The sequence below is a fragment of the Diceros bicornis genome, chromosome 7 (assembly GCF_020826845.1).
Source record: "Diceros bicornis minor isolate mBicDic1 chromosome 7, mDicBic1.mat.cur, whole genome shotgun sequence".
NCBI classification, from domain to species: Eukaryota; Metazoa; Chordata; class Mammalia; order Perissodactyla; family Rhinocerotidae; genus Diceros; species Diceros bicornis.
In genome coordinates, this window is record NC_080746.1 from 71,746,658 (window position 1) to 71,772,744 (window position 26,087).

The following is a 26,087-nucleotide window of genomic DNA, read 5'->3' on the forward strand; positions in this document are numbered from 1 at the left end:
CCCAGGAACACAAGCATCAGTTGCTCCTATGAGGCTAGGTCCAGGGAGGAAATCAAGATGTCATTAGTGATTCAATTACTCACCTCCATTCTATATCCCTTTTTATCCCCACCTTGGAGGAGAATTATCATGAATTATTAAAAACTGCTGGAGTCTGGCATAGACCATAGGACCCAAGTATGTCTGAAAAGTCATCTTCTATTGGTGTTCTCCCAGACTTGGATATGGCTTTTTGAACCTTAAAGTTCCATCTTTGTGAAAACCTGAGCCCCTCTGAGTTGGTTTGCTAAATCAGGAATGTGTGGAAATGGGCCCTTGGATCATTTTATTACCACAATAAGGTAGTATCTATCCTTCTTCAACGTGTTTAATAGATGTCTTTGCAGGAAATACAGCCACACACCCAAGTAATTTTTATGAGTAGTTTTCATTGGTCTTACTGATAAATTATATTATTTTTAGGTTTTATATTTTCAGAGATAATTTATTTGTACTCTGCTTGATTCTTTGTGATTCTTCTTTGCATTTACATAAAGAATTGAAGAAATAGATAACGTTATAGCCCATGATTTTAAAATAACTCATTATGTGTCTTAGATTTAAGTAAGTGGGATTGTTGGGGCCCAGGGCAGGCCACCCCAAAATATCCCACAATTGCATATTGATTATTTTGAATTAAAGTTACTTGAGAAGCAAAAAGGGCATTCTGACCCTCCTGTCTCTGCTCCCCTTGAAAGCAGGAAATGACTCTCCCGTGTGAAAGGTGCTCTCCCTGCATCTTTCTCACCAGAGCTGGGAATTCAGGGCCGAGAAGCCTGCATAAACAAACCTTGCTCATTTACTACCTCAAGCCTAAACTCTGCTTAAATTCCTCACTATTTATGTACCCCAAACCTAAGTTTCTTTGTCCTGTCTTTCCTCACAAATTTATTGTTTCTTTGTGTAAAAGATATATATACTACCTGCCGTGTTCACTCTCCAAGCACCATTTCTCTATGGTCTCCAATACATACATATTAAACTGGGTTTTTCTCCTGTCAGTCTGGTCTTGTGTCGATTTTATTACTAGTCCAGCCATAACAACACAAGAAGGGAACAAAGGGGATTTTACCCTACCATGACAGATTTTTTTCTTTTCCTTACTCCTGCCTGTGAAACCAGAAAATCCAATTCCCCATTTTAATGGCATTAATTTAAAAAGTAACTATATTTCAACATGATAGAGAAAAGAGGCCTTAAAAACGGAGAAAGCAATCTTATGGACTTTTGCTTATTCAGATATAGTGCAGTGATTGCCTAACTTCAAAATATTTACCAGTTTTGTGAGCTCTATTAGCTGATTAATTGGGTCAAGATATCATTTGACTCTGCTCTCATTTTTCCAGTAAGTGGTAAATCTTCCCTATGCTTTCTGATACCCAAGACAAAGATAAGGGCTCCCCTTAGACTTCAAGACTATATTGGAAGGTTGTGATTATACACCATTTATGTATTCATTCTACTCTTAGATTTGGGTTGGTTCCAATTTTGACTAGTATATGCTATGCTGATATAAACAATTTTAACTGAGTATCCTGCTGCTCATGTGTACAAATTTCTCTAGGGCAGCAGTTCTTCAAGTATGATGTGAAGATCACTGGGGGACCCTGAGGCCCTTTCAGGAGGTCCACAAAATCCTCGCTTTTCCATCTGCAGATGGTCCCTGATTTATGATGATTCAACTTAAGATTTTTCTACTTGACGATGGTGCGAAAGCGATGTGCATTCAGTATAAACTGTACTTCAAATTTTAAATTTTGATCTTTTCTCAGGCTAGTGCTATATGGTACAATCCTCTCTCTTTCTGCTGGACAGTGGCAGCGAGCCGCAGTTCCCAGTCAGCCATGGGATCATGAGGGTAAATAACCGATACACTTAACAACCATTCTGCACCCGTATAACCATTCTACTTTTCACGTTCAGTACAGTATTCCATAAATTACATGAGATATTCAACACTTTATTATAAAATAGGCTTTGTGTTAGATGATTCTGCCCAGCTGGAGGCTAATGCAAGTGTTCTGAGCACATTTAAGCTAGGCTAGGCTAAGCTATGATGTTTGGTAGGTTAAGTGTATTAAATGCATTTTCGACTTAAGATATTTTCAACTTACCATGGGTTTATCGAGATGAACCTCATCATAAGCTGAGGAAGATCTGTACATACCTGTGTGAGACCAGTTATTCTTCAAATACTTCAACCAAAGCAGTAAATTGCAATCAAGTGAATGCAAAAGCAGATGAGAAACCAGCTATCTTTCATCAAGCCAAATATTAGAGAGATTTGTAAAAAGGTAAAACAATACCACTCATCTCACTATTTTGTATTGGAAAATATAGCTATTCTTCAATAAAAATATGTTATTTCTGCTAACATGCAATGTAATTATTAATGTTATTTTTAAGTGAATTAAAATTAAATGCGGGGCCGGCCCGGTGGCGCAAGCGGTTGGGTGCGCGCGCTCCGCTGCGGCGGCCCGGGGTTCGCTGGTTCGGATCCCGGGCGCGCACCGACGCACTGCTTTGGCGAGCCATGCTGTGGCGGCGACCCATATAAAGTGGAGGAGGATGGGCATGGATGTTAGCCCAGGGCCGTCTTCCTCGGCAAAAAAAGAGGAGGATTGGCAGATGTTAGCACAGGGCTGATCTCCTCACAAAAAAAAAAAAAAAAAAAAAAAAAATTAAATGCAGGGCCAGCCCCGTGGCTTAGCGGTTAAGTGCTCATGCTCCGCTGCTGGCGGCCCGGGTTCGGATCCCAGGCGCGCACCGACGCACCACTTCTCCGGCCATGCTGAGGCCGCGTCCCACATACAACAACTAGAAGGTTGTGCAGCTGTGACATACAACTATCTACTGGGGCTTTGGGGGGAAAAATAAATAAATAAAATCTTTAAAAAAAAATTAAATACAGAATATTGATAGATATAACCTAATCTGGAAATATTGATAGATGTCAACTTTATAAACAAAAGCTCTTTGGGGTTCTTAACAACTTTTAAGAACATAATAGGAAAAAAAAAAAAGAATATAATAGGGTCCTGAGTCCAAAAAGTTTGAAAACCACTGCTCTAAGGATCATATCTAGAAATAGAACGGAATTGCTGGGTCATAGGGTATGCATTACATTCAACTTTAGTATATAATGCCAGGTTGTTTTCCAAAGTAGTTGTATCAATTTACACTCCCATCAGCAATGGAGTGCTGTAGTCAAAGGAGTTGGTGCTTTCCGATTTTTATTTGATTTGTAAAACACTCCACACTATTGCAAAGGTAACTTAGATTTTTGGGAGAGAGTAGGGCTGTAGCAGTCTAGGCTCCACCGTGTAGTAGCAGGGTGGTCTTGGACGAATTATTTAACCTTAGTTTCTTCGTAGGATTGTTTTTATGGTCACATGAAATCATACATGTAAAGCACTAGAACTGTGCCTAGTACATAGCAGATGCTGTACATAATTGTGCTAATAAATATTGGCTATCATCATGGTCATTGTTATCATTTTTATGTAAATACGGAGCTACAGCAGGGCAGTGCTGTGGCCAGCACGGGGATTGCAGCTGTGCTGATGAAATGAATACTCTATTTAAGCTTCAACTTACTTTTGGTGAGGGCAGCGGGGGACCGAAGTAAGAATATAGAATATGAAAATTGAAGTATCAGACCTCCTTGGGCTGGGGGTGGGGAGTCAGAGTTTTTTCTTTTATTTAAGCAGAATGAAAGCCCAGATGGTATTTTCATCCATTTCGGATGAGGAATTTCCTCAATCCAGACACAGAAAAGACTCGTGACTCAGTTCCACATGACTCAGGAAGATAAAAGACAAATAGATTAATAAAGAGCTTACAGTTATTGAGTGCTTAATATGTGCTATACACTGTTCTAAGAAATTACTCTTTATTTTTTTTCATTTCACTGCATAACAGCTCTATGTATTGGGTATTTTTCTTAACTCGTTTTACTGAGGCTTGGAGAAGTTGAGTAATTTTTCCAAGCCTACACATTTGTTAAAGTATTGAGCTTGGCTTTAAGCCAAGGAAATCTGACCCAAGAGCTCCCATCTTAATTACTCCTTGATATTGCCTTACTTGAATACATAATTCTCAAAAACACGTGGCTTGAGTGGATGGGAGAGACTGATATATATTTTAGTTAAGTCAAAGAATCTGTGAGATAGGAATGATAGAAATGATTTAGCTGGTGATTCAAGAGCGGTTTTCCTGACACGATGAGGGGCATAATCCGAGGCAGGTGTGTATTACTATGCAGAGGATAAAGAATAAAGTGATCTGAGAAACAGCTCTTAAAGGGCTCACACATTTGGACTCATGTACCCCAGGGCCCACCTCAGAGGCAGCTGATCATGCCCAGACTAAAAGTGAAGGAGGCTCACCTGCTTATGTTAAAGCATTAGCCTGAGGGGCGGGCATCTAATTTAACACACACATCTAGAAGCCCGAGAGCTCTCCCTCTGCTGTGCTCCATGTCTGGATGGAGGAGAGCTTTACATGAGTCTTGTGCCCTGGTTTTCATGTCTGGTGACCTGGTTTTTATGGTTGCCATCCAGGGGACACCCCTTGATCTCCTGGCTCTGGTGGCCAGGGGGGCTTGCATTCCTGGGTCCCATGGAACTGTGGCAATTAGACAGTTTTGGGTAGGCTACCACCTTCAAGGCACTGCACATACAGCAGACTGAGGAATACCCCCCAGTCTTTCTGTGAAGGAGGTCTCCTTGCTTGTCCTGGAGCTTCAGCCTGAGGGGCAGGCTTCAGGTTTGGCACACGTCTAGTTATCTATGAAGCTGCTCTCTAGAAACATAGGCTGTGGAGGACATCTTGATGCTCTCCCTCTGCCTTGCTCTGGAATGCTGATATCTCCCAGAAAAGAGCTTATACATTCACCTGGAGCCCTCACTTTTGTGACTGCCACCCAGGGGACACCAACAGATCACCTGGCTTTAGTGCCTGGCAGGGTTTAAACTGCAGTCCCACAGAACTATATGTATTTTCATACTTTTATAAGCTGCTGCCTGAGGGTCTGGCTTACAATCAGCTGGAATCTAGGTGCTGAAATCCTCCCGTTAGGGACACTGACGAGTCTTAGTACATCCTCAACTAGTGGGAACTATTAAAAATATTACAGGCTGCTTGGGCAAGTACAAAGATGTGAGAGACAACAAAGAGCTGAGACAAAGCTAAACAACAAGGTTTATCTTCTACATGAGGCCACTCCTTTAAGATTGGGAGAGGTGGTTGTTTTCATCTACTGTATAGAAATCAACATAGAGAGTCAAGCAAAAGGAAGAAACACAGGAATATGTTCCAAATGAAAGAACAAGCTAAAACCTCAGGAAAAACCCTTTAATTAAACAGAGGTAAGTAATTTACTTGAGAAAAAGTTCATAGTAATGTCATAAAGATGTTCACTGACCTGGGGAGAAGAATGAATGAACACAGTGAGAACTTTGATGAAGAGATGGAAAATATAAGAAAGTACAAAATTGGGGCCAGCCCAGTGGTGTAGTGGTTAAGTTGGGCTTGCTCTGCTTTGGTGGCCCAGGTTCGTGGGTTCGGATCCTGGGTGCAGACCTACACCACTCATCAAGCCATGCTGTGGCGGTGACCCACATACAAAATAGAGGAAGCTGGGCACAGAGGTTAGCTCAGGACCACTCTTCCTCAAGTAAAAAGAGGAGGATTGGCAACAGGTGTTAGCTCAGGGCCACTCTTCCTCACAGAAAGAAAGAAAAAGAAAGGGAAGGAAGGAAGGAAGGAAGGAAGGAAGGAAGGAAGGAAGGAAGGAAGGAAGGAAGGAAGGAAGGAAGGAAGAAAAGAAAGAAAGAAAGAAAGAAAGAAAGAAAGAAAGAAAGAAAGAAAGAAAGAAAGAAAGAAAGAAAGAAAGGAAGGAAGGAAGGAAGGAAGGAAGGAAGGAAGGAAGGAAGAAAGAAAAAGAAAGAAAGAAATGAAGGAAGGAAGGAAGGAAGAAAGAAAGAAAGAAAGGACTAAATAGAAGTCATGGAGCTGAAGAATACAATAACTGAACTGAAAAATACACTAGAGAGGTTCAACAGCAGACTAGATGAAGTAGAAGAAAGAACGAGTCAACGCAAAGACAAGACAGTGGAACTCACCCAATCAGAAGCAGCAAGAAGAAAAAAGAATGAAAAAAGTGAAGATAGCTTGAGGGACTTATGGGACAACATCACTTGGACTAACGTTTGTGTTATAGGTGTCCCAGAAAGAGAAGAGAGAGAGAAAGGGACAGAAATATTACTTGAAGAAATAATGGCTGAAAATTCCCCTGGGGAAGGAAACAGACATCCGGATCCAGGAATCCCAGAAAGTTCCAAATAAGATGAAAAGAGACCAACACCAAGGCACATTATAATTAAAATGTCAAAAATTAAAGACAAGAAGAGGGCCAGCCCCGTGGCTTAGCAGTTAAGTGTGTACACTCCACTGCTGGTGGCCTGGGTTCAGATCCTGGGCGCGTACCGATGCATCGCTTCTCCGGCCATGCTGAGGCCGTGTCCCACATACAGCAACTAGAAGGATGTGCAGCTATGACATACAACTACCTACTGGGGCTTTGGGGGAAAATAAATAAATAAATAAAATTATAAAAAAAAATAAAGACAAGGAGAGAATCTTAAAAGCAGCAAGAGAAAAAAAACTTGTTATGTACGAGGGAACCCCCATAAGACTGTCAGCAGATTTTTCAGCAAAAACTTTGCAGGCCAGAAGGAAGTGGCACAATATATTCAAAGGTCTGAAAGAAAAAATTTGCAACCAAGAATACTCTACCTGGCAATGTTATCATTCAGAATTGAAGGAGAAATAAAGAGTTTTACAGATAAGCAAAAGCTAAAGGAGTTCATCATCACTAAAGCAGCCTCACAGGAAATATTAAAGGAACTTCTTAAAGCTGAGAAGAAAGGACACTAATTAGCAACAAGAAAACACATGAAAGAATAAATCTGACTGGAAAGATAATATATAATAATAAATATATATAAATAAATATAGATCAATCACTTATAAAGCTAGTATGAAGGTTAAAAGTCAAAAGTAGTAAAAATAACTATGACTTAATAATTAGTTAAGGGATACACAAGATAAAAAGATGTAAAATGTGACATCAAAAACATAAAACGTGATGGTGGGGGGAAAGTAAAAATGTTGAACTTTAGAATGGGATCAAACTTAAGTTATCAACTTAAAATAGACTGTTACAGATATAAGTTGTTATACGTAAGCCTCACAGTAACCACGAGCAAAAACCTATAGTAAATACACAAAAGGTAAAGAGAAAGGTATATAAGCGTACCACTAAAGAAGGTGATCAAACCACAAAGGAAGAGAGTAAGAGAAGAAGGAACAAAGGAACTATAAAACAGACAGAAAATAATTTTAAAAATGGCAATAAATACATACTTATCAATAACTAAGTGTAAACGGACTGAATTCTCCAATCAAAAGATAGGATGCCTGGATGGGTAAAAAAACAAGACCCATCTATATGCTGCCTATAAAAGACTCACTTTAGATGTAAGAACACACACAGACTGAAAGTGAAGGGGTGGGAAAAGATACTCCATGCAAATGGAAACCAAAAGAAAGCTGGAGTAGCTATACTTATATTAGACAAAAGAGACTTTAAAACAAAGACTGTGATAAGAGACAAAGATGGGCTTTACATAGTGTTAAAGGGGTCAATCCAACAAAAGGGTATAACATTTGTAAATATTTATGCACCCAACATACAAGCACCTAAATATATAAAGCAAATATTAACAGACCTAAAGGGAGAAATAGACAGCAATACAATAATAGTAGGGAACTTTAGTACGCCATTTACATCAATGGATAGACCATCCAGACAGAAAATCAATAAGAACACATCAGTCTTAAACAACATGTAAGGCCAGATGGACTTAACAGATATATACAGAAAATTCCATCCAAATCGACAGAATACACATTCTTCTCAAGTGCAAATGGAACATTTTCCAGGAAAGATGATATGTTAGGCCACAAAACCAATCTTAATAAATTTAAGAGGACTGAAATCATATCAAGCATCTTTTCTCACCAAAATGGTATGAAACTAGAAATTAATTACATAAAGAAAACTGGAAAATTCACAAATATGTGAAGATCGAACAACATGCTACTGAACAACCAACCAATGGGTCAAAGAAGAAATCAAAAGAGAAATAAAAAAATACCTTTAGACAAATGAAAATGGAAATATAACATACCAAAATTTGTGGGATGCAGCAAAAGCAGTTCTAAGAGGGACGTTAACAGCAATAAATGCCTATTTCAAGAAACAAGAAAAATCTCAAGTAAACAACCTAACTTTACATCCCAAGGAACTAGAAAAAGAAGAACAACTGAAGACCAAAGTTAGTAGAAGGAAGGAAATAATAAAGACTAGAGCAGAAATAAATGAAATAGATACTAAAAAGACAATAAAGAAGATCAGTGAAGCTAAAAGCTGGTTCTTTGAAAGGATAAACAAAATTAACAAACCTTTAGCTCAGCTCACCAAGAAAAAAAGAGAGAGGACTCAAATAAAATCAGAAATGAAACAGGAGATGTTACAACTGATACCACAAAAATATAGTGGATCATAAGAGACTACTATGAACAATTATACACCAACAAATTGGACAGCCTAGAAGAAATGGATAAATTCCTAGAAACATACAACCTACCAACACTGAATCATGATGAAATAGAAAATCTGAACAGATCAATTACTAGTAATGATATTGAATCAGTAATCAAAAACCTTCTAACAAACAAAAGTCCAGGACCAGGCAGTTTCACTGTGAATTCTACCAAACATTCAAAGAAGAATTAGTACCAATACTTCTCAAACACTTCCAAAAAATAGAAGAGGAGGGAACTCTTGCAAACTTATTTTATGAGACCAGAATTACCCTGATACCAAAATCAGACAAGGACACCACAAGAAAAGAAAATTACAGGCCAATATCCCTGATGAACATAGATGCAAAAGTCCTCAACAAAATGTTAGCAAACCAAATTCAACAATACAATAAAAGGATCATACACCTGATCAAATGGGATTTATTCCAGGGATGCAAGAATGGTTCAACATCTGCAAATTAGTCAACATGATACACCATATTAACAAAATGAAGGATAAAAATCATAGGATCTTTTCAATAGATGCAGAAAAAGCATTTGACAAAATTCAACATTCATTTAGCAGGTAAACATGGAATGTACCTCAACATAATAAAGGCCATATATGACAAGCTCACAGCTAACATTATACTCAACAGTGAAAAGCTGAAAGCTTTTCCTCTAAAATTAGGAACAAAACAAGAATGCTCACTCTCGCCACTTTTATTCAATATAGTATTGGAAGTCCTAGCCAGAGAAATTAGGCAAAACAAAACAAAACAAAACAAAAAGCCATCTGAATTGGAAAGAAGGAAATAAAACTCTCTATTTGCAGATGACATATTATATATAGAAAACCCTAAAGGCTTCATTAAAAAATTGTTAGACCTAATAAATGAATTCAGTAAAGTTGCAGGATACAAAATCAATACACAAAAATCGATTGTGTTTCTATACACTAATAATGGATTGTCAGAAAGAGAAATTAAAAAAACAATCTCTTTTACATCTCATCAAAAAGAATAAAATATCTAGGAATAAATTTAACCAAGGAGGTGAAAGATCTATATATTGAAAACTATAAGACATTAAGGAGGGCCAGCCCCATGGTGTAGTGGTTAAGTTTGGCATGCTCTGATTTGGCGTTCCGGGGTTTGTGGGTTCGGATTCCGGGTGCAGACCTACACCACTCGTCAGCCATGCTGTGGGGACAACCCACATACAAAACAGAGGAAGATTGGTATAGATGTCAGTTCAGGGCTACTCTTCCTCAAGCAAAAAGAGAGGAAGATTGGCAACAGATGTTAGCTCAGGGCAAATCTTCCTCACCAAAAAAAAAAACATTAATGAAAGAAATTGAAGACACAAACAAATGGAAAGGTATTCCATGCTCAAGGATTAGAAGAATCAATATTGTTAAAATGTACATACTACCCAAAGCAATCTACTGATTCAATGCAATCCTTATCAAAATTCCAATGGCATTTTTCACAGAAATAGAACAAATGATCCTAAAATTTGTATGGAACTTCAAAATCTCTGAATAGCCAAGCAATCTTGAGAAAGAAGAAAAAAGCTGGAGGTATCATGCTCCCTGATTTCAAACTATATTACAAAACTATAGTAATTAAAACAGTATGGTATTGGCATACAAAAAGACACATAGATTAAACTTATGCATATATGGTCAGTTAATTTATGACAAGAAGCCAAGAATATACAGTGGGGGAAAGGACAGTCTCTTCAATAAATAGTGTTGGGAAAACTGGACAGTCATATGCAAAAGAATGAAACTCAACCACTATCTTACACCACACACAAAAATTAACTCAAAATGGATTAAAGACTTGAATTTAAGACCTGAAACCATAAAACTCCTAGAAGAAAACATAGGCAGCAAGCTCCTGGATATAGATCTTTGCAATAATTTTTTTAGCCTGACACCAAAAGCAAAAGCAACAAAAGCAAAAATAAACTAGTGGACTACATCAAACTAAAAAGCTTCTGCACAGCAAAGGAAACCATCTACAAAATCAAAGGGCGACCCACCGAATGGGAGAAAATATTTGCAAATCATGTACCTGATAAGGGGCTACTATGCAAAATATATAAAGAATTCATACCATTCAATAGGCAAAAAACCAAATAATCTGATTAAAGATGGGCAGAAGATCTGAATAGACATTTTTCCAAAGAAGATGTACAGATGGCCAAGAAGTATATGAAAAGATGCTCAACATGATTAATAATCAGGGAAATACAAATCAAAACCTCAACGAGATATCACCTCACACCTGCTAGAATGGCTATTATCAAAAAGACAAGAGAGAAGTTTTGGCAAAGAAGTGGAGAAAAGGGAACCATTGTGCACTGTTGGTGGGAATGTAAATTAGTGCAGCCGCTGTAGAAAACAGTATGGAGGTTCCTCAAAAAACAGTATGGTAGTTAAAAATAGAACTACCATATGACCCAGCAATTCCACTTCTGGATATTTATCTGAAGGAAACGGAAATACTAACCCAAAAAGACACATGCACCCCTGTGTTCACTGCAACATTATTTACAATAGGCAAGATATGGAAACAACCAAAGTGTTCATTAATGGATGAATGGATAAAAAAAATTCTGGTATACACACACACACACACACACACACACACACACACACACACACACAATGGAATATTATTCAGCCATAAAATAGAGTGAAATCTTGCCATGTGCAACAACATGGATGGACCTCAAGGTTCATCCACTGACTTAGGACATTGTGCTAAGTGAAATAAGTCAGACAGAGCAAGACAAATACTGTATGATCTCTCTTATATGCGGAACCTAAAAAAAGCAAGCTCATAGATAGTGGAGAATAGAGAATGGATTGGTGGTTGCCAGAGGCAGGTGGGAGAAACAGGTGAAGGGGATCAAAAAGTAAAAAGAAAAGAAAAAAAGAATAAAGCTGCACTTAGTCTCTGGTCAGTCTGTCCCTTCTTTTGGCAGCTCTTCTTCTCCCTGAGGATTTTACATGATTGAGTTGATCTCGTTCACTCCTTTCTAATTCTTTTGAACTCTTTTGATCTTGTTAGTACTTTTCCTTTTACAACACCTTTCTCAACAACCCAGTAAGGTAAGCAAGGTACGTATTCTTATTCTCATTTTATAAGCCTGTTAAGTGGTTTGCCTAAGGTCACACTAGAGAGAGGCAGAGTCAAAATTAGCCAAGGTTATTGTCTCCAGATTCTGCACTCTCTACATTCCATTACAACTGGCATTCTAAAAGATCACCTCCCTCCTTTTTTTGCTATTTCTCTTTTTGCTTTTTAATTTGTCTTTTTCTTTTTCCCCCAAGTCTATTTATTGTACTGAATAATTACATGCAACAACAAGAGGCTTTCCTTAGTATCCATGCGTATCTTATCAAGAGATCTTGATAACCCAATTCAAGTGTTTCTTTAAATATTATTTGGAAATATAGTTCCTGACTGGTGAATTCTCAGGTTTTAGATGTTTGAAAAAGCTTTTCTAATGAATTCTTTGTATGACTAAATAATTGATTCAAGTCATTTAAAAAATATTACCTGAGATTCACCTGGCTTTCATTTTGGCAGGGTAAAATCAGAAATTAGTCTAATATGTTTTCCCTGCCCCCTTCTATGCCTCCACCCTTAGGAAGACAAGAATATAAATCAAAGCTTTCTTTGAACCAAGCCATATTGACCAGTTCAGAATATATTTATTCAGAGTTAAAATATATTCACCATTTAAATCTTAGACTTTGAATCTGATTTCTTCTTCTTTTTTTCTTTAAATCCAGAAGATATAACGTATGAATTTATTATTTATCATTATTATTAGCTTTTTGCAGGGAAAGATTCGCCCTGAGCTAACATCTGTTGCCAATCTTCCTCTTTTTTTCTTCTCCTCAAAGCCCCAGTGCATGGTTGTATATCCTAGTTGTAAGTCCTTCTAGTTCTTCTATGTGAGCCACTGCTGCAGCATGGCAACTGACAGATGAGTGGTGTGGTTCCGCAACCGGGAAACGAACCCAGGCTGCCGAAGTGGTGAGAGTACCAAACTTTTAACCACTAGGCAGTCAGGCCTGGCTCTGCTTTTTTTCCTTCTTTTATTATTAATATCATCTCTCTACGTAAAAAGTGTTTTAGATCAGGCTAAAATCCTCTTTTATTGCCTTCAACAATCTGGATCTGTCCCCTTCCACACAGGTAACTAGTGATATTACTGATTTTTAACTTTCCAAACTTTTTTCCTCTGCATTTATATACATATGTACATACATAGATATATACATACATACATTCCCATGGGAAACAAGGTCATTTTGTACAGTTGTCCCTCATTATTTGTGGTTTCACTTTCTGCAGTTTCAGTTACCCAACTAGCAAATTTCTAATGCTCTTCTTTTTTTTTTTTTTTCAGAATTTTATTTATTTATTTTTTCCCCCAAAGCCCCAGTAGATAGTTGTATGTCATAGTTGCACATCCTTCTAGTTGCTGTATGTGGGATGCGGCCTCAGCATGGCCGGAGAAGCCATGCCTTGGTGAGTACCCGGGATCCGAACTGAGGCCGCCAGCAGTGGAGCGCGCACACTTAACCGCTAAGCCACGGGGCCGGCCCTCTAATGCTCTTCTAAAAAGTGAAAATTTTTCAGGACAGGTCTGGTGGCATAATGATGAAGTTCGTGCGCTCTGCTTTGGTGGCCCAGGGTTTGCGGGTTCAGATTCCAGGCGTGGACGTACACGCTGCTTATCAAGCCATGCTGTGGCAGTGTCCCACATACAAAATGGAGGAAGATGGGCACAGATGTTAGCTCAGAGCCAATCTTCCTCAGCAAAAAGAGGAGGATTGGCAATGGATGTTCACTCACGGCCAATCTTCTTCACCAAAAAAAAAAAAAACCTCCACAAAACCAAAAGTCTTCCTGAAATGGACATGAAAGGAAACGAATTGCAAAATCTTTCCCATGCTCTGGCTCTTGTCCATTAACTTGTCCCCTGTTCAAGCTTAAAACAAATAAAATGCAAAATAATGTCCTCTTTAACATGGTTCTAAGCCAGAGATGTCCACATAGCAATTCATCCTGTTTACTTCTTTCCTCTTTGCCTGCGATAGGGAAACTCAAAGGAGCAAATAAAGCGCTACACTCCTAGTGCTGGAAAACCAAGTTGCCTCACTCCTATCAAATGACCAAACACCTCTAAAGCCCCCTCACTATTTAGTGAACCCCTTCTTTCACCAGCTCTGTTCTGGTCTTTGGACACTTGCTCTTCCTCCAGGGCAGCCTGTGGCAAATACACAGTAGTACTCAGTAGAAACAGAAACCCCAGTGAGGAACTTGAATTACTTCCTGCACCACTATTTATGGAGAGTCATGGAGGGGCCCTCCACCAACTCTTCGAACACTATGTTGTTCTCTGTGTCTGCTCCACCAAGCTCCTTGTTGTGGTTGTGACTTACTGGGAATGACAGAGAGAACCAGCAAGGTATGTGCCATGTCACCAGTCCCATCCTTGGCCCATGCTGACTGAGTAACCTTGTTTTGTATCACGTGACCACCTCACCACATATCCCATGGCCACAGCTAATTGAGTGAATTGAGTGAAGAACAACCAATACATAGGCTGGCCCACATACTGTACAGTGGGATGGCATGAAATGCTTTGCCTTAACTGAAGTAGGGGTTTGCTTACTAAAGACTGAACCTTACAAAAAATGTAGATGTATGAAAATTTTCAGTTTATATATTGTAAGCACTTTCTGTTATCCAGGATAGAAAAAACGGCTAGCTTTTGGGAGCAGACCCTCCCTGTGTTCTGGGAAGTATTATTTTTGCATGACTTTTTAGTTATATTGATATAAGTATCAACTTTTCTTGGGAAATTCAATGAAAATACCCAATACAGAGGATTTGTATTGAAAAACTGTGTCCTATTTAGAATAATAAATTGGTATAACTTTTAGCAGAACCATGTCCCTGAAAATCATATTAAAGAAATTTCCCCCTAGAGTGATGTCAGCATCATGGCAGAGTGAGCTTTCCCGTGAATTCTTCCCCCACAAGATACAACAAAAGCAACAGCCACAGACCAACAACGGAATCCCAGACAGTGAAAACCTAGAGTGGAGGGATCCACACTGCCGCACATCTGAGAGCGGAACGTGCTGGGCCCCCAGAGGAAGTGGGGAGAGGTAAGGAGAACTCCGCTCCCTCCCCATCAGATCAGCGATGCCGGTCCCCGCGGCTCCCAGAGAGGGGGGAGGGGCGGCCCTCGGCGGGAAACTGTAGCTCTTCGGGCTCTCTCAGCCAGTGGGAAACTCCCGCACAGAGGGCTCAGAGGAGCCACAGGGCTACCATCAACATCTGAGCACCCCAGAGAGCGGATAAAGAGGGGCAAACGAGAAGCCTCCCACGTCAGGGACCCAGAGGGCAAAAGAGAGAGCTCCCCCCTCCCCGCAACCCGGAGTCTGCAGCTTGACCAGACCTAGCGATCCGAGGCAGACCTGAACAAATTGGACTGGACCCGTGGATCGCAGTGGGGAAAAAACAAAACAAAACAAAACAAAACTGCGGATCGCAGCAGAAAAACTGGGGCAGAGCGCAGGGGGCTTAGACTACACAGCCCTTTACCACCAGACAGTGGCGGCAGGTGGAAATTGCAACCAGAGACTTCCAGGATGAGGAAAATCAAAACCAACACAGGAACCACAATGCAAAAATATATGAAATCACCAGACCAGAAACAAAATGACAAGCACCCAGAAATCAACCCCGAAGACACAGAAATCCATAAACTAAATGACAGAGATTTCAAAATAGCTACCATAAAAACACTCAACGAAATACGAGACAACACAGACAATTAAATGAGATTAGGAGTTTCTTCACAAAAGAGATTGAAATCATAAAGAAAAACCAATCAGTGCTGATGGAGATGAAGAACACAATGGAGGAGATAAAGGAGAATCTGGAATCTTTAAAGAACAGAGCTGACAATATGGAGGAAAGAATTAGTACTTTAGAGGATAGGAATACAGATATACTCCAGATGGAAGAAGAGAGAGAACTAAGACTAAAAAGAAATGAAGAAAGACTCCGAGAAATATCTGACTCTATTAGAAAATGTAACATAAGAATTATAGGTATTCCTGAGGGAGAGGAGAGGGAAAGAGGAACAGAGAGCCTATTCAAGGAAATAATTGCTGAAAATTTCCCAAATCTGGGGAAGGAGCAGGAAATACCAGTAAGCGAAGCCAACAGGACGCCTATATATATTAACAGACAAAGGCCTTCACCACGACACCTAGTGGTAAGGCTAGCCAGGGTCAACGACAAAGAAACAATATTAAGGGCAGCTAGACAAAAACAAAAAATAACGTACAAAGGAACTCCCATCAGGCTCTCAGCGGATTTCTCAACAGAAACTTTTCAGGCTAGAAAAGACTGGAATGATATATTCAAAATACTAAAAGACAAAAACTTTCAGCCAAGAATACTCTATCCAGCAAAAATATCCTTCAAATATGATGGAGAAATAGTAACTCTCCCAGATAAACAAAAGCTAAGGGAGTTCATGGCCACGAGACCCCCACTACAAGAAATACTCAAGAAGGCCCTCAGGCCTGAAAACAAGAAGAGAAAGGGAACACAAAGCTTGGAGTAAGGAGAAAAGTAGGTAGACAAAATCAGAGAAATAGTAGATCTTTACCGGAATAGGTTAGCAACCACTTAAATACTAAACTCAAAGATCAAAGGAAGAAATTCACCAAAAATAAATTTAACCTCATCACTGTAAACACACAGCCACAACACAAGATAGAATAAGGTATAACAAGAGCAACTTAGAAGGGGAAGAGGAAAGTGACTGAATTGACTTAGTATAAGGAAATAGGAGGCTATCAGATAATGGACTATCTCATACACAAGATTTTTTGCCCAAACCTCAAGGTAACCACTAAACAAATAATCAAATTAAAACCACATATGATAAACAAAGAGAAAACTAGAAGAATCATAAGAGAGAACAACCAAACTGAATTGGCAGTCCAAAACAAATGGGACAAGAAACAAAGGAAATGCAAAAGAACCAGAAAATAAGTGACAAAACAGCAACATTCAGCCCTCATATTTCAATAATTACCCTAAATGTAAATGGATTGAACTCTCCAATCAAAAGATACAGAGTGGCAGGATGGATTAAAAAGCAAGACCCAACAATATGCTGCCTTCAGGAAACACATCTTAGCACTAAAGACAAGCACAGACTCAGAGTGAAAGGATGGAAGACAATACTCCAAGCTAATGGCAAACAAAAGAAAGCAGGTGTTGCCATACTCATATCAGACAAAGTAGACTTCAAGATAAAACAGGTTAAGAAAGACAAAGAAGGGAAATATATAATGATAAAAGGGACACTCCATCAAGAAGACATATCACTTATAAATACATATGCACCCAACATAGGAGCACCAATGTACATAAAACAACTATTAACAAACCTAAAAGATTACAGCAATGGATAGATCATCCAGACAAAAAGTTAATAAAGAAATATTAGACTTAAATGAAAAACTGGACGAGATGGACCTAGTAGACATATACAGAGCACTCCACCCAAAAACAGCTGACTACACATTCTTCTCAAGCGCACATGGAACATTCTCTAGGATAGACCATATGTTGGGAAACAAAGCAAGCCTCAATAAATTTAAGAAGATTGAAATCATAACAAGCATCTTTTCAGACCATAAGGCTATGAAACTGGAAATGAACCAGGAAAAAAAAACTGGGAAAGTGACAAAAATGTGGAGATTAAACAACATGCTACTGAACAACCAATGGATCATTGATGAAATTAAAGGAGAAATCAAAAACTATCTGGAAACAAACGAAAATGATAACATGCCATATCAAACCATATGGGATGCAGCAAAAGCGGTCCTGAGAGGGAAACTCATAGCGATACAAGCCCACCTTAACAAACAAGAAAAAGCCCGAATAGGCAACCTTAAATTACACCTAACAGAACTAGAAAAAGAAGAAATTTCCCCCTAATCTGGAATTAGAATAGCCTATGCCTAAAAATCACTGTTTTGAAGAAATGGATGTGAGTTTGTCCAAGTAATTAAAAATAGGAAATTAGAGCTGGAGACAAACCACAATTACCCAAAACGAACTTGACTATTTGGTCGTAAGCCTATATGTAATATTGTTAAAAACAAAATGGTTCATATTTTGGAAAACGTACTACTCATTATTTTCAGAGGAATTTTCTGGTGAGAGCCTAAGGTAAGAAAGGGCAGCCCCAAGGGCAGGGGATAAAGAGAATGTGTGCTCCCACCTTCACCACCCTGGGAAAAGGTAAATTCTGGAACATAAAATGAGGACCCTGTGGGAAAGATAAAAGCAATTTTCCCTCCCTGAGCCTTGGAAATTTGATGAATGGACCTAAGGGAGGAGAAATTTGCTCAAGGGTACTCTAGCAGGAATTAGGCTGGCCCTCACATGGGGGTGAGATAAGGCAGTTTCCAAACACCGTGCTGAGGCAGACCAAGGCCAGCACTGGGATGAGGCGAGAGGGCACCCAGCGCGCAGCATTTGCAGGAGCTCCTCCCTCTCAGGGTGTACAAGGGCACAGCTGGCATCACAGACTGAGTACCTTCCGAAATTTTATGCCCTGGGCGCCTGGTTTGTCTTCACCCTAGTCTTGGCCCTGTGTGGCACTCTGAATTATCAGGGAATGAGCTGTGGCAAACAGAGTCTCATTCACAGGAGTTTAATTGCAGAATACTGAAAGATTCAGTAAGTTAAAGACGAGAGCAGAGGCTCAGAAGTCTGATCCCTGAGGGGATGTTGGATGCAGTATGCTGCTTTGGCATATTGATTACTTTGAGCTGAAGGCACTTGAGAAACAGCAGATGCAGGAAGGGCTCATTGACCTCCCCCTTTCTGCCTAAAAGCAGATCATAAAATTTCCCATGAGAAAGGTGCCCTATCTGTACCAGGAAGAGAAGTACATTCTTATCACCAGAGACTGGGAGTCAGTGCCAAAATGGATCTGTACAAACCAACCTACTAAAACAACCCTTATCTTCCATTAATTTCCCCCATGTATTTCTTGGTCAATTCCTCACAATTTACCACTCCTAGAAGTTTAAACTCTTTTCCTTTGTCTTGTCACTCCTCCACAAATTTATCATTCTTTGTTTTAAAAATAAGTATGTAAGCTCTCAGTTCTAAATGCTTCTTCAGGTCTTCAGTTTTCCTATGAAGGCTCCAAGTGTATGTAAAAATATTAAATATAATTTGTGTACTTTTCTTCTGTTAATCTGTCTTATGCCAGTTTAATTCTCAGCCCTGGTCACAGAATCTAACAGGGTAGAGGAAAAGTTTTTCCTCCCTAATGCAGACCATGAGTGTGTTGAAGAGAATAACTGGAAGTTTGAGTATACAGAAGCTGTGAGCTGGAGAAAAGATAAAGGGTAAGGAAGTCAATTGGTAGTAGGGAGAGAAACAGATGCAGAGAGTAGCAGATAGGCAGAAAGTAGTCGATCATGTCACACTAGAGAGAGAGTTCTTGAATTTCTCCTGCTGAGGACCCCAGAGCTGTTCTAGATTCTGCACGACCACCCAGTCCTAGGGGACCCAGCCCGGTTCTTGCCAATCATGAGTTCATTTTTTTGGAGCAAGCTGCAGAAAATGGCTCTGACTAACCTAAGCAGAAGAGAATTTACTCAAAAGGCATTAGGGATATAATCAAATTGACAGGAGGTGGGAAAGGCAGGCTTGAGAACTGGAGGGAACCAAGACAGCCCTGGAGACAATAGCAGTCTCTGTGGTAGGAATGGTCTGGTCAGGATGCTGTTATACAAGCAAAAGGGAAACTTGACCACCAATAGCTTCAATCTCTTTATCCCTGGGCTAGAGATTCAAATTCCGGGGAGGGAATATACAATGCCCTAGCTTGGGTCACAAGCCAAGTCCCAAATAATAGCTCTACTGAATTAATCAAAGTGAAAGAGGCAATGGGGGAAAAAAGGGAAATTGGGGTGCTAAGAAGGGGAAAAGATGAATATTGGGAAGCCAAACCAAGAACTGTCTGCTGCCCAACAACATGGCTTTTTGTCCTTTTTCTGAGTTCCCATAGGCCTTCCCACGTGCCTGAGATTCCTCTCTTTTTATTCCTGTGAGTAGCGTAACTGTTACTTCAACTGTTACTTTTCATCCCTTGCAATCAAAACAGCTGAGGCAGATTGCTGAGAAAAGGGTGCTGTTCTGCTTTCCTTGGTCTATCTCCTACAGAAATTATTAAAACCTCTCAAAAGGACTCCAACTTACCTCTTCAGGGAGTGTTTGGTTCTGTTGGATTTTCTTAACTTGTCTTTTCCATCAGCTTTCTCTTGGGACATTTTCAACACAGGAAGAGAAGAAGTCATAATGTTTAGTATTTCCTTTCTCAGTTAATGCTTTAACCTGGTGTGGCTCAGAAATCAGCTCACACAAGGGCAATACATGGGCCCTCACACTCCCTTGTTTTTTTTTTTAATTGTTGATATATAATTCACATGCCATAAAATTCACCCTTTTAAGGAATGCAATTCAGTGGTTGTTATATATTCACAAACTTGTGCAACTATCACCACTATATAATTCCAGAACATTTCATTAGTTACTGCCCATTCTCTCCTCCTCTCAACCCCTGACAACTACTAATATGTTTTCTGTCTCTATGAATTTGCTTATTCTGGACATTTCATATAATATGTAGCATTGTGTGTCGGGCTTCTTTCACTTAGTATAATGTTTTTCAGGTTCATCCATGCTGTAACAGGTATCACTACTTTATTTCTTTTTATGGCTGAATAATATGCCATTGTACGGATACATCACACTTTATCCATTCATAATTGATAGATATTTGGGTTGTTTCCACTTTTTGGCTTTTATAAATAATGCTGCTATGAACATCATGTGCAAGCTTTTATGTCAACAAGTGTTTTCAACTCTACTGGGTATATACCTAAGAGTGTAATTACTGGGTCTTATGGTAATTCTATGTATAACATTTTGAGAAGCTGACAAACTGTTTTCCAGAGTGGCTGCACCACCTGTAAGTATAAGGGCTCCACTCCACATCCTCAACACTTTTCATCATTTTTATTTTAATAGTGGGTGTGACATGGTATCTCATTGTGGTTTAGTTCTACATTTCCCTAACAGCTGATGATGTTGAGCATCTTTTCATGTGCTACTGGCCATTTGTGGAACTTCTTTGGAGAAATATCTATTCAAGTCCTTTGCTCATATTTCAGTTGGATTATCTTTTTATTGTTTGGTTGAAAGTGTCCTTATGTATTCTGGATACCAGTCTTTTATCCGATATATGATTTGCAAATATTTTCTCCCATTCTGTGGTTTGTTACTTCACTTTCCTGACATGAAGCACAAATGTTTTTAATTTTGGTGAAGTCCAATCTATTTTTTATTTGGTTGCTTGTGCTTTTTGTGGCATATCTAAGAAATCATTGGCTAATCCAAGCTAACAAAACCTTACCCTCATGCTTTCTTCTAAGAGTCTTATACTTTAAGCTCTTGTATTTAGGTCTTTGACTCATTTTTAGTTAATTTTTATATACGATGTGAGGTAGGGGGTCCAAATTCACTCTTTTGCATGTGGATATCTAGTTGTCCAAGCATCATTCGTTGAAAAGATTATTCTTTACCCCATCAAATTGTTTTGGGGCCCTTGTTGAAAATCAAATGACTGTAAATGAAAGGGTTTATTTCTGGACTCTCAATTTAATTCCATTAATCCATATTGCTATCTTTATGCCAGTCCCACACTGTCTTGATTACTGTAGCTTTGCAGTAAGTTTTGAAATCAAGAATTGTGTGTCTTCCGACTTTGGTCATTTTCAAGATTGTTTTTGCTATTCTGGGTACTTTGTCATTCTGTGTGAATTCTAGGATCAACTTGTCAATTTCTGCAGAAGAAAAGCTGCTGGGATTTTGATAAGGATTGCACTGAATCTGTAGATCAACTTGAAGAGTATTGCCATCTTAACAATATTAAGTTTTCCAATCTATGAACATGTCTTTGCATTTATTTAGGTCTTCTTTAACTTCTTTCAAAATTTTTAATAGTTAAAAAATTTTGTTTCTAAGCATTTTATTTCTTTGATGCTATTGAAAATGGAATTGTTCTCTTAATTTTATTTTCTGACTGCTCTTTGCTGGTGTACAGAAGTACAATTGATATTCGTAGATTGATCTCGTATTCTGCAACTTTGGTGAATTCATTCATTTCTTAGTTTTAATAGTTTTAATGGAGTCCTTAGGATTTTCTATACACAAGATTATGTCATATACAAGTAGAAGTAGTTTTACTTTTTCCTTTTCAATCAGGATGCCTTTTATTTCTACTTTTTTGCCTAATTGCCCTGACTATACTCTACAGCACAATGTTGAATAGAAGCGGCAAGAGCAAACAATGTTGAATAGAAGCGGCAAGAGCAAACATCCTTGTCTTGTGCCTGATCTTCAGGGAAAGCTTTAAATATTTCACCATTGAATATGATGTTAGTTGTGGTTTTTCACAGATGCCCTTTATCAGACTGAGGAAGTTTCTTTCTATTCTTAGTTTGTTGAATGTTTTTATCAGAAATATTGAGATGATCATATGGTTTTTTAACTTTATTCTATTAATGTGGTGTATTACATTGATTTTTTGTTAAATTTTTATTTATTTATTTATTTTTTCCCCCAAAGCCCCAGTAGATAGTTGTATGTCATAGCTGCACATCCTTCTAGTTGCTGCACGTGGGACGCGGCCTCAGCATGGCCGGAGAAGCGGTGCGTCAGTGCGCGCCTGGGATCCCAACCTGGGTGGCCAGTAGTGGAGCTCACGCACTTAACTGCTAAACCACGGGGCCGGCCCAACATTGATTTTTGTATGTCAAACCAACTTTGCATTCTTGGGATAAGTTCCACCTGGACATGGTGTAAAATTCTTTTCATTTGCTGCTGGTTTGCAAATGCACAAATATGCAGCTATTATTTTTCTGAGGATTTTTGTGACTATGTTCATGAAGGATGTCGGTCTGTAGTTTTGTTTTGTTTTTTTTTCTTGTGATGTCTTTGTCTGGTTTTGGTATTAGGGTAATACTAGCCTCATAGAATGAGTTGGGAAGTGGTCCCTCTTCTTCTATTTTTTTGAAGAGTTTGAGAAGGCCTTTAGTAATACAACTAAGGCCAAGAAAATAAAAGACTGCTTTGTGCTAATAACTCTATCCTTCTGGGCTATAAGAATACAAAATATTACGTACAAAGATAGACTCTTATGAACAAGGGACTAAATATTTAAAAGACAAAAATCAAGCCAAAAAGTTTTGTCCCAAATAAAGTTTAACCCTCCTAAAATGTCTAGGGATAATTTATTTAATCAATATTGCAAATTTATTTTTAGACTAATGATTATTGTGTTTGTGAAAATGGAAATATAGCATATTCTTTGAAAAGCATTAAAGCAACACAGCAACATATTAATAAGAAAGTAAAAAATAATCCAAATCCTATTACTCAGAAACAATCATCAGAAATATTTGGTGAGGGGCTGGCCCAGTGGCATAGTGGTTAAGCTCGCACGCTCCACTTTGGCAGCTCAGGATCCACAGGTTCGGGTCCCAGGTGCAGACCTATGCACCGCTTCTCAAGTCATGTTATGTATGGCAGGCATCCCACATATAAAGTAGAGGAAGATGGGGTTGGATGTTAGCCCAGGGTCGATCTTCCTCAGCAAAAAGAGGAGGAGTGGCAACAGATGTTAGCTCAGGAACTAATCTTTCTCACAAAAAAAAAAAAAGAAAAGAAATATTTGGTGAACACCATTTTGGACCATGTGCTCTATATCACAGCTATTTAAACGTACTCATTGTTTACCACCAAGCCTTTTACTTTACCTTCTCTATAATTAAATTTCATGGATATATGGGCGATATATACATTTGCATTGTAAGTAGTTTTGTTCTAGGACTCCTGGGTAATATGATTCAAGTTGCTTTATGCTTAGGAATGTAAATATGCCTCCTTATATGCAAACAAGTTGGGTGTGTAGTATTCTTGTCTTGCATTTTAACTTTCTAGATATTGCTTTGTTATCTTCTTGTTACTGGATACATACCCAGGTCCTTTACCCGCCACACAAGAGGGGCCAAATAAAACTAGAACGCCAGGCTTATGGCAAGGAAAGTGTTTTTATTTCGGGTGACGTCAGCCGGGAGATGAGAGCTCTCAAATTTGTCCTGTCTCTCCAAGAGATGGGAGGCAAGGGGTTTTAAAGGTTGTGAGGGAGAGCATGTGCTGGGGTTTTAGGTAAGGGAGGGGGAGCATGTGGACGTGCTGGCTGGCACCTTCCCACCAGCTTGCATTTGACCTTGAAGACTGAATTTCTTTCCCTTGACTGTCTGGACTTTTCTGGTTAGTTTTCATCTTCAGCCTGCATTTGGCCTTGTGAGGCTGAATCTTGATGTCTGGACCTTACTTCTTGGGAAGACAGCTCACTCATACACTAAGGAGGGACAGAAAGACCTGGTTAGTTTTAAACAACAGTTGATTATGCTGCATATGCACAGCTGCAGTTAGCAAAGCTTATCTCAAAATTTTTGCTCTCTTCTTCTAGCCCAGAAAAGATTTTTTAACCTCTTGCTTGGTTTCATTCTGGCATTGGATATTGCTGTGGAAGAGTCAGAAGATAATCTGATTTTCTTCTCTTATAGATGACCTTTTTTTCTGTGTGGATGCCTGAAGAACATTCTTTAGCCCTTGAAATTCAACTTAATTTGGTATGTTTCATCTCAGGTCAATTATTTCATATCACTTTCTTCTGGAACAAGATGGGCCCTTTAATTTGCAGAATTAGTTTCTTTTAATATTTTTTTTTCTGCTGCACTTTTTAAGCTTACTCTTTTACGGACAATAATTAATTTTATGTTGGATATTTGTCCTCTGCAGTGATTAACTTCTCTCTAATTGCTTTGACCTTTATTTTCTTCTCCTCTGCCACTGTAATGATTCAACAGGCTTTCTTTTGTGTTAGAAATCTCATTTCAGTTGTGTCCATTCTGTTTCTTGCCATTTCATAGTAATTTCTTAGATGGCAGTTGGCATTATTTAGGTCTTTGAATTGTTTTCTTAACTGCAATTTCGCTTTTCATTTCCTATTGGTGTTTTATCTCATGTTCAAGTTCTTGCTTTATTGAATTAATATTCTTATTAAATTTTCCTTAGGTGTGAAGTACACATGAATATTTTTATTCTGTTGCTTAGTACTGAATATGTGTAGTATTTAAATAGTTACAGATGTTTCTTCTTAAACATCCCACACTGCTCTAGACTTTCACCATTTGGGTATTTTGCAGGGAGGAGGAGAATGTGTAATGTGTGTCCCTATTTCTACCATGTTTTAATGCTATCAGGTAGGATGCTTCTGGCTGCAAATAACAGAATCTCTAACTAACAATGTTTTAAACAATAAAGACATTCTATTATCTCACATATCTAGTATCTAGAGGTAGTCAGTTCCAAGGTTGGTTTTGCAGTTTAACTATGCCATCAAGGATCTAGGCTATTCTCATCTTTCTGCTCTGCCATACCTCAAAATCACAAGATGGCTGCCACAGCTCCAAGATTCAAGTCCATACACACCAGCATCCCAGGCAGAAAGAAAGGGGAAGGGACTAAAAGGGCCTCATCATTTTTTAGCTCTTTTTTTCAGAAAGGAAAATCTTCCTCAGGACCTCTCTTCCTTCCACCCCCAACCGCTAAACAGATTTCTCCTTCCATCTTGCCAGAACTGGATCATATGCCTTCCTTAAATAAGTCATTGAGAAAGGAAAACTGGATTGTCATGATTGGTCTAAGACAGTGATTCTCAACTGAGGGTGATTTTCAGTGGACATTTGAGAATATCTGGAAACATTTTTAGTAGTCACAACTTCAAACCGAAATCAGGGTTCTATCTGGCAAGGACGAAGGGGAGAATACAGTTGAGTATAAGCACTCTCTATCTATACGCCATTGTCTAGTGGGAGGAAACCCATTTTCAGCTAGAACACTAATCAATAATTTATTTTTCTTATCAAAAGGATTGTTAAACTGTCCTTCCTTTGCCATACAAAGGACAAAACAGAACTCAGAGAGAATGTAGCAGTCTCAAATACATAGAGACAAATGCTTCAGAATCATGCAATCAGAGAAAGAGAAAAGCAATTGTGGTTTAACATGTGAAAAATACTTTTGCAGAGTATTAGAAGAATAAACCTACGAAAGATAATCAAAATAATCCTTAAAGTGAACTTTGTAAATAACTTTATGAATAAAAATAAA